The sequence below is a fragment of the Dendrobates tinctorius genome, unplaced genomic scaffold (genome assembly GCF_039654945.1).
Source record: "Dendrobates tinctorius isolate UK_male_01 unplaced genomic scaffold, ASM3965494v1 ptg000143l, whole genome shotgun sequence".
Classification (NCBI taxonomy): Eukaryota; Metazoa; Chordata; class Amphibia; order Anura; family Dendrobatidae; genus Dendrobates; species Dendrobates tinctorius.
In genome coordinates this window covers 15,143,272-15,152,875 of record NW_027361810.1, presented here as the reverse complement: position 1 = coordinate 15,152,875, position 9,604 = coordinate 15,143,272, and the positions used below count along the sequence as shown (strand labels likewise).

Sequence of the window (9,604 nt, the reverse complement as noted above, 5' to 3'; positions counted from 1 at the left end):
AATTACGATTGCAAAATGCTAGTTTTTCTGCGGGAAAATCACGGGAATTTAAAATGCGATTTTTCCAGCGGAATGGAATTCCGGAATGCTCGCGGTACGCACGTGTGAACCCAGCCTTATTGTACAGGATGGAGCTACAAAAATAAATAAATAAATGGTATAATGCATTGTACGTAGATAGTTTATGGCTTATTCCAAAGAGACCAGAGAATCCAAGCTATGCATTTGTACAGCATGGGAGAGAAGCAGGAGATAAGTGAGGATGAGTATGAGGGAGGCAGGCAGGCAGGAGGAAAGGTAAGACTGCTATGGGGAGGCAGTGCAGGAGAGACCTGCATGCAAGGGAGTGATAGGCAGGAGAGAAGAAAAGGCAGTATGAAGGAGGCAGGCTGGAGACAAGGTAGAACAGGCATGAAAGAGGCAGGCTGAAGACAAAGTAGGGCAGGCACCAGGCTAAAGACAGGGTAGGACAGGCAAGAAAGAGGAAGGCTGAAGACAAAGCAGGGCAGGCACAAGGCTGAAGACAGTAGGACACTGGACAGGCATGAAGGAGGCAGGCTAAAGACAAGATTGAACAGTCATGTAGGAGTCAAGTCATGTAGAAGTCAAGCTGAAGACAAGGTAGGAGAGGTAGGCTGAAGACAAGGTAGGAGTGGCAAGAAAGAGGCATGCTGAAGACAAGGTAGGACAGGCCTGAAGGAGGCATGCTGAAGACAAGGTAGGACAGGCCTGAAGGAGGCATGCTGAAGACAAAACAGTACATGAATGAAGTAGGCTGAAAACAAAGCTGTACAGGCATGTAGGAGGCAGGATGAAGACAAGATAGGACAGGCATGAAGGTGGCAGGTTGAAGACAAAGTAGGATAGGCTTGAAAGTGGTACGCAGAAGACATGAAAGAGGTAGACCTAAAAAGGTAGTACATGCATGAAGGAGGCAGGCTAAAGACAAGGCAAACAAAGATATCCAGCCTTTTGGAAATAAAACTTCACAAATTTACAGCTTAAAACATTCTAGATATAATAAAAATAATGCATGTAGGCAAAAAAGAACGCGTTTTGGGCATAGAACTGTCCTTATTCATAGTATGAAAGGAGGCAGGACGAAGACAAAGTAGGACAGGAATAAAAGTGGAAGGCAGGAGACAATGTAGTACAGGAATGAAGTAGGAAGTCACGAAGAAAAATAGAATAGGAATGAAGTAGGCATTGACAAGGTAGGACAGTAATGGGGAAGGTAGAACGGAAACAGAAGGTCACATTAGTATGAGGAAGGAAGACTGGAACACGTAAGTTCAGAAAAGAATACATGACAATGCATATGTAAGACGGGCAAGTCGCACAGTGATTTTTTCATAATTATGTTGCTTTAAGAATATTCTCATCAAGAAAACATCTTTTGTTGTACCAGAAGGACAAACGAAGAAAAAGAGCTTTTGTCAATCTCATCTCCCTCCTCTATAGATGTTCTGCGGAGCCCATCCCCCAGCTCTCTCATCACAATTTCTTCGATTCCCCTTTGTCCTCTTACCTTTTTCTCTACCTTCTCCTAATTGCCTGAATTTATTTTTCCGCTTTCCTTAATGCAAAATCAATGTTATTTTAGTGAACAGCAAGTGACGTAATTCAAAGAGAGGATATAGGGTGATGTCCATGTAATCAGCAGTCCGGAGGAGATACAAGAAAATATACGTACAGATTAAGAAAAAATAGGCTCAGTCAATGGATTGTGACCCCCCTGCCCAGAGGTGCAATGTGAAACTCCTGGACAATAATGCAAAATCTAAAATACCCCCACCTCACTTCCTATGTGCCATTTTTACCGGTGTCTTCTTCTGTTACAGTGGGATTTAGACCCCAGGTGCAACAACTATCTCTAATACCCCCTATAGTTACCCCCTTCATCTAACTTTTCTCAGGTATCCTGTGCATAATAGGAAACATCTCAACATATAGGAAAATCTTGTTTACACACTCCAAGGCATGAATAGTGCCAAAACATTGAGCCCCAAAGTAAAGTACTATATGGCCATCATAAAGTAGAAAAGATTGATCTATGTATTTCATTACCTAGGGTGAGATAATTCTACAAACCATAGGCATACAAATAATTAGGGGCCCTATGGAAAAAAGCAGTATGAGGGCCCTTGCTCTCAAACAGCTACTCTCTGACATTTTATAGAATGGAGAGAATTACATTAAACGGGCTGCGCTGCGGGAAATGAGGAGCCTTGGCGCTTCAGATATGAATATTATTAGAACCAACGCGTTTCTGAACTGAACCAGCGCCTTTCTTAAGGCCCCGTTACACATAACGATGTCCCAGCGATCCCACCAACGATCCGACATGGTGAGCTCTCACATAGATCGCTGGTGAGCTATCACATAGACAGCCCCTCCAGCGATCAGGACCAGCGAGCAAGCTGGTTTCTAATGTAAACATCGGGTATCCAGGGGCTGCCGCTCCTGGATACCCGATATTTACATTAGAAACCAGCATCCAGCGTCGCTGATCGCTGGTCTCTCGCTGCCACACACAGCGATGCTCGCTGGCCACCGGGAGACCAGCGATCAAAAACCAGGCGGATTGAGCACGATCAGCGATACCCGGCAGGGGGGCCGGTCGCTGATCCCCGTCACACACAGCGATCTCACTGGCGAGATCGCTGTGGCGTCACAAAATCAGCGCTATCGCTAGCGAGATCGCTGTGTGTGTGACGCGGCCTTTAAGGTAAAAAAAAACAATGACCATGAGATTATTAACTGGTGCTGGTCAACACTCTAGGATCCTCTTCACCAGGAATACAATGGAAGGAGTGATCGTGATCCATGGGAACCATTAGTTAATTCTTTCCATTTCAGTAGCATACATGAATAATACAGGGACATACAGCAAATATCAATCTTGACTTCCCATTATGGTTTTTGGTTCCAACACTCCCAAGACAGGATCCCTGTTATTTGATCTTTCTCACCTGTCCTTAGAGCTAGAGAGATGGCAAAAAGGCGCATGCTTCACCGAAAACACCCACTGAGATCTGAACTTGCAGCTCCACAAGCTGCATGATTGCTTTGTAAAGGGATGTTAATGTGTATCAACCTGTATCTGATAGTTTTGCATTGTTGTCCTTTATGGTACAGTACATCTGTTAATGTGAGTATTTTTAGGGTTCAACAGTGGCTGTTAGGGCCAGATTCCGGGGAGCGGGGTGCCATCTAGACGATGCCAACCTCCGTGGCCAGATATGGCTATTTCTAGGGACATTTAGAGATTTCTTTTATTGGAAAGGGTCACCTTTTTTTTTTCCTGTTTTTTTTTTATGCCCCCTTTTCCTGTATTTCATGTTTTTCTTACTATTGTCCTTGCAATATGGATTTTTTTCACAAGTTAGTTTTCCCTTTGCAAGTCACATTTTAGTTAACTTGTTTACACTGATACATGTCCAAAAATCATTCACTTATCTTCATAAAAATAGTTCAGAATCGGGACTGAGGTTTGTGGCAGACAGAAATGTATAAAAACCATCGCTGCTTCCTTCCAAAACCAGATCCACACTTGTCCACGGGTTGCGTGAGGTGCTGCAGCAATATGACACCCAATCCTAACCCCAGCTTCCATCATCACTACTTTGTGTCATGTATCTCCAGTTCTGAGACCCTTCCACAACTATTCGTATGATGCGCATATAGGTAAGGATTAAAATAAACTGGTGACTTTACCTATAGCACTGTAATAACCTGTCCAGTGGGTATATAGGAAATGACATACTGGGAATGTTCTAAAATGAGCATCAAATATTATTATTTTTTCTAAAGTAAATAAATAAGTAATAATTAATAAATAAATAAATCACCATGCAATTAATTTCCTTTTAATACACTGTAAGTCCCCTACCCTTTCTCAGTACAATTCACCATAGACCTACACTAAAAGCCGCCTTAAAAAAATTGAATTTGCATCAAAACAGATTGCTCCACTTCTGGTTACAGAAACCACAAAGAAAAGACGGTTAGAAAACCACAAGCTGAAATGTTTACAGTCTATGGAGCTAAGACTGGTAGGTAAATAGAGGAGGGCAAGGAGAATTCTGTAATTCCGGACCTCAGGAAACTTGCTCAACTCAGTCTTGTAGTCGAGCTCTTCCCCCGGCCCTTCGGAGCCACATAGGGAGCTGATACTACAATAAATGTGGTCCCCAAAATGTCTCCAAATGCAGAAAATAAGACTTGCAATATGTAGACCAAGGAACCAATTCATCAAGCAGAATTCTGACCTATGGGGACATTTTTTTTTCTATTAAATGTATATATTTTGGGCTAAAAATTATTTATGCAATTGAGTTTCATTGCAGAATTTTCGCCATTTTGCTTCTATTGCTTCCGTGCTGCTTTGCCTTCTATTGCTCAGGTGTTCAGTCGAGCTCAGTGTAATAAGTTGTGAAGCCAAAGTTCTCAGGTGGATGCAGAAAATAGATAATTTGTGGACTGAAAGATAATTAAAGGGATTATATACACAAGATATTGCTGGAGGTCCAACCACCGGGACCCCAGTATGGGGAAGTTTTGGAAGTAAAGTCCACATCTACTTTCTGGTATGAAGCATCAGTGTTTTTGACTGACTAGTCTCTTGGGAAGATGACCTTATTCCACTAACTGACAAGTGTCACATCACTTATTTTCCTTGAGAATAAATGATTGGGCATACTGAAATATAACATGTATGATCCTGATCACATGAGATGGTCTGGCCGTCTGGCAATTTTAGCCAACCCTAGTCTTATATGTATACATCAACAATGCAAACTGCATATATTATTACAAAGATCTCTTAGCCCTCATGAGACTGGTGTACTTACTTTGATAATTCAAGTCTGAATGGCTGTATAATCTGTATGCTAAAATGAGCATTTTTTGAGTCCAGCTAAAGAATGCAACTGTTCATGAGTCTAGGATGTTCAGTCTCTTCCCACTCAACATGTCTGACAGCTGCAGCTTGTACTGAGCATTGTGAGATTTCAGCAGCAGGGTGGAAAGACATGGAGGAGCTGTGAATCAGGCTGGATGGGAGGAGATTGAGCAGCAGGAAAGAGGGACACTGAGGAGCTGTGAATCAGGCTAGGTGGGTAAAGATTCAGCAGCAGGGAGAAGGAACATTGAGAAGCTATCAGGTTAGGTGGGTGACCTTGAGCAGCAACAGGGAGGAGGGACAATTAGGAGCTCTCAGACAATGTTTGCGGAGATTTGGCAGCAGGGAGAAAGGACTGAGGAGCTGTCGGGCTGGGTGAGCAGAGATTTGGCAGCAGGGAGGAGAGACACTAGGAGATGTCAGTCATGCTGGGTGGGAGGAAATTCAGCAGCAACAGAGAAGGAGGGACACTAAGGAGCTTACATGCTTGTAGGGCAGAGATTGGGGTTACACTTTCAAAAGAGGATTATACAGCCATTCTAACAATTTCAGATTTTCAAAGTAAAAATACCAACCTCATCAGGTCACAAGTGACGTGACGGCGATTATTATTCCAGCAGCCTGACCTCTGCAGATCCCACCGTAATGACTCGCCTGATTGGCCTAAACTCTACTATGAGGATACCGCAGGTGTCTGCAGTACAGTAGGTCATCCACTATGGTCAGAAACCATCACCGCTCACACTGCAGAGTTGTAGTGCACTCAAGAGGATCATTCCCAAAGTATTTGATCACATTGTAAATGGCATTTCCCATGAATGAAAGAAAGCAAAGCGGCTCCAACCTCATGCTAGGCGGCTACTTAAACCGGCCGTTACCATTGATTCTCCTTTTAGCTTTTATGTACTTTTAGTCACAAGCCAAAAAAGATCAAAAAAATCATCGCATTCAGAAATAATGAAAACAAAAACCGTCCAAACAATCTCAGGTAAACTCCATGTACAAAACCTTCAAACGGCTTCTTACCGCAAACACAGCAGCTCGCAATGTGACATGTCTCCCAGGTGTCCTATTGTGCCCCGCACGGGATCCTCGCAGGTGATTACTCCAGGCCCAACTCCTGCTTCTCTGCGGAAATCTGAGCTGACAGAGAATCCACCCCTTTATATGTCCAAGGTTATTTCTATATAAAAAATGTACATATATATTTTTATTAAGTAGACATACAAATATTATACTGGATTTAAACACCGCATTCACATCAGGTTTTGGTTTTCTCTTTTATGTGATTTTAGTAGTAAAATCAACATTCGTTATTAGTGATATCAATAATCTCACTAATATTCTCATCCATTTCTTTAGTAATTAATTAATGCTTGCTGACCGTATGCCTGCAGCAATTCTTAGATTTTATAACATTATCTCAAGGAAGACAAAGACTTCAGATCAATGCAACCCACTTAATATGCAACCATCTGTGCAACGGAGGAATTATTTATACAGGTTGGAAAAATGCCAAATAGATGATGGAGTGACAGTGGCACAAACTGGTAGAAACATAAGGAGAAATCAACATGCTGCCACATTCTCCAGTCATTAGGAACCTCCATACGAAGATACAGGTTTTTTTGTCTAGTGCATATGCATTAATAAGTATAAAGCCAGACATACAGTACATATAAATATGTAGATGTCTAGATAGGTAGATAATAATAAATAGATAGTTAACAGATGGATAATAGATAGATAATAAATAGATGATAGATAATAGATAAATAGATAGATAGACAATAGATAGATGATAGATAATTAAATAGATAGACATCTATGAAACACAGTCTGCATATGGACCACGATGTCTAGACCGGCCATGGGGTCTCCCGATGTGATCTCAGCAGGCTCATATAGGTCTATGTCGTGTCAGGAGACCCCGCGGCCTGTCTCGACATCTTGGTCCCTATACAGACTGTATTTCACAGACACCTGAATTCTACCTAAAGCTTCAATCAGATATCTTATTTTATTATTTTTTTTGCGTACAAGAAAACTGTACCGATATTCTGATCAAGCTCCGATCAGGGTGTGATACAAGCGTCATTCGATTTTCTCATACATAAATAAATTGAAAAACAAAAATCTCCACCTTCTCAATTCCGACAGTTCATGAAAACCGGACCGCGCGCAGATGGACTTGCGTTACTGAGTTTGATCCGAACTTTGGCTCAGAATCAGACATGTCCCATATTTTCTGCAAACCTCTCGCTTCCAAGAAAGAAGTCGGATATCTGAATGGCCCCATAGACTATCACAGGTACAAATGATATCGGTGAAAATCTTAATGAGGCCTGAGACTGAGCAGGGGGTTGGACCAGATGGCCCAGGAAGTCCCTTCCAACTCTACGATTCTATGATTCTAGGAGTGCTCATCCAATTACTGTATAAAAACCGTCACCACCTACAAATATGTGCTACAAAGAAACAAAGAACCGACCAGTACCTCCTGAAAGAATGAAGCAAATGTGAACAGGCACTAGCGTCTGTAACTACAATATATACATAGAAGAGTGGAGCAGCCACTGTGTGCACCAAGACACGTAGGCAACGGATATATGGAGTCTGACCAGCAATACTGCCATATAGACTATACTCATTCTAGTGCTAATGCATATGCTTGTGTATATCATAGAATCATAGAGTTGGAAGGGCCCTCCTGGGCCATCTGGTCCAACCCCCTGCTCAAAGCATATATACATATATACATGTGTATATATTCAAAATGCGGACATAACGCTGAACAGACTACGCGTTTCAGCGGTAACAACTGCCGCCTTCTTCACGGTCTCAAACAATAAAAATTCTAGGATTTTATTATACCACCTGAAGTTTCCGCTTGCTGGACTTTTCTGCCTTGATTTCTACATTGTTGGACTTGTTCCCAGTCTTGGTCCGTGCAACACAGAGGAAACAGGTATTTACCATCCAGAGTTCGGAGGTTAGCTGGTTTATGTGTTGTTTTGCGATATATATATATATATAAGAAAGTGTTGGTTCTCCAAGACTTGGACCTGGAGGAAGACACACGTAGTGTCGAAACATGTCGTCCAAAAGGGATTGACCATATGCAAAATTGTCACTGAAGAAACCGGGAACTTTTTTAATGGAAAAATAAAAGTTATATTTTACCCCACCATTGGACTGATTGCTGGAGAACCAACACTTTCTTTTACATGCAAGGATTTATCCCAATCCGTTTCCGTGCGAACTGCTACCATAGGCTGGACTTATTCCTGGTTTTCTTCAAAGCGGTGAGCTGGCTGTGCCAAAAAATCTTTTTTTTCATATATAATAATAATAATAATAAATTTTATTTCTATAGCGCCGACATATGCCGCAGCACTTTACATTTCAGAGGGGATTTATACAGACAATAGACATTACAGCATAACAATAATCACAGAGATTATAACAGATACCAAGAGGAGTGAGGGCCCTGCTCGCAAGCTTACAGTCTATGAGGAAAGAGGGAGACACGAAAGGTGGGTGGTAACAGTTGCCCTGATTGTATGGACCAGATATATATATATATACATGAATACTTGTGTATTTATGTGCACATAATCTTTTTTTATACTTTTTGCCTTTTTTTGTTATTACTTTTTCATTGTTTTTATTTTTGAATGCCCTTGCCATTGAACCCTATTCCTTCCCGAAAAAAAGCCTTATCTAATGTAAGTGAAAGGGGAGATCATTAATCAGCGTGGTCTGGAGCCATAAAGCAGATTTATTGAGGAAAATCATCTCTATTAAAATGAAACAGATTGTCCTAATTGATAAATATGGCGGGCTGACCTCATGCCAGTTGGACTTGAATTTGACAGCAGGAAAAAAAAAAAAAAAAGCTAAATCAAATGAATGATTCTGGAATTTTATTTTACAGTAAAAGGAAAATAAAAGTAAACTAAAAAAACATAAACAGAGACATATTACAGAAAAGAAATAGATAATAAAAACAAATCAAAAGTATAACAATTTTTTTTTTTTACAAAGGTCCATTATTGGGAGAAGATAGATGATGCTCTATTGCAATAACCGGATCAGACGAAAAGTATTAAACCCTGTCAAGGTTGGAATTAAAGCCTCTATAAAAACACCTGATCCCATCAAGAAAGAGCGAAGACTCGTATCTGTCCTGCAGCACCATCTGCGGATTCATGTCAGATCAATTCCATCAGCGATCTGTTGTTCCTTTGTCTAATATCTGTTTCAATCAAACCTGTTACCATCAATGGAAATACAACTTAATATTGAAAAATGGTCAGACCTTTAGTATTTTTTTGCCTTTTATTATTTATCTTGGTACAATATCTTGTTAAGCCTTTAAGGGCCTGTCACACTAAGCGATATCGCTAGCAATATCGCTATCAATGGTTTTGTGACGCAGCAGCGATATTGCTAGCGATATCGCTATGTCTGATACTTACCTCCGACCGGCTCCCCCGCTGGTTATCGCTGATCGCGCGACAACGTCCTGGGCCGTTTCTTGTCATCAGCTTCCTGCGGCGCCGACGAGCGTGGACGCGGGGGGGGGCGGACGTCAGGATCGCCTCGTCTGACAGGTAAGTAGCGACCCCCGACCCCTGCTATGTCGCTGGTGAGATCTGCCTGTGTGGCAGCTCACTAGCATCCACTTAGCGATGCACC

General features: G+C 41.6%; 1 long non-coding RNA gene across 1 annotated transcript; it reads left to right on the top strand.

Moving 5' to 3' along the window:
• Window positions 1-878: 878 nt before the first annotated feature.
• LOC141049094 (uncharacterized) lies at window positions 879-9,217 on the top strand. The gene is made up of 2 exons (XR_012220247.1): window positions 879-1,286; window positions 8,951-9,217. It is a non-coding gene; the product is annotated as an uncharacterized lncRNA (long non-coding RNA).
• The last annotated feature ends 387 nt before the right edge of the window (window positions 9,218-9,604 follow it).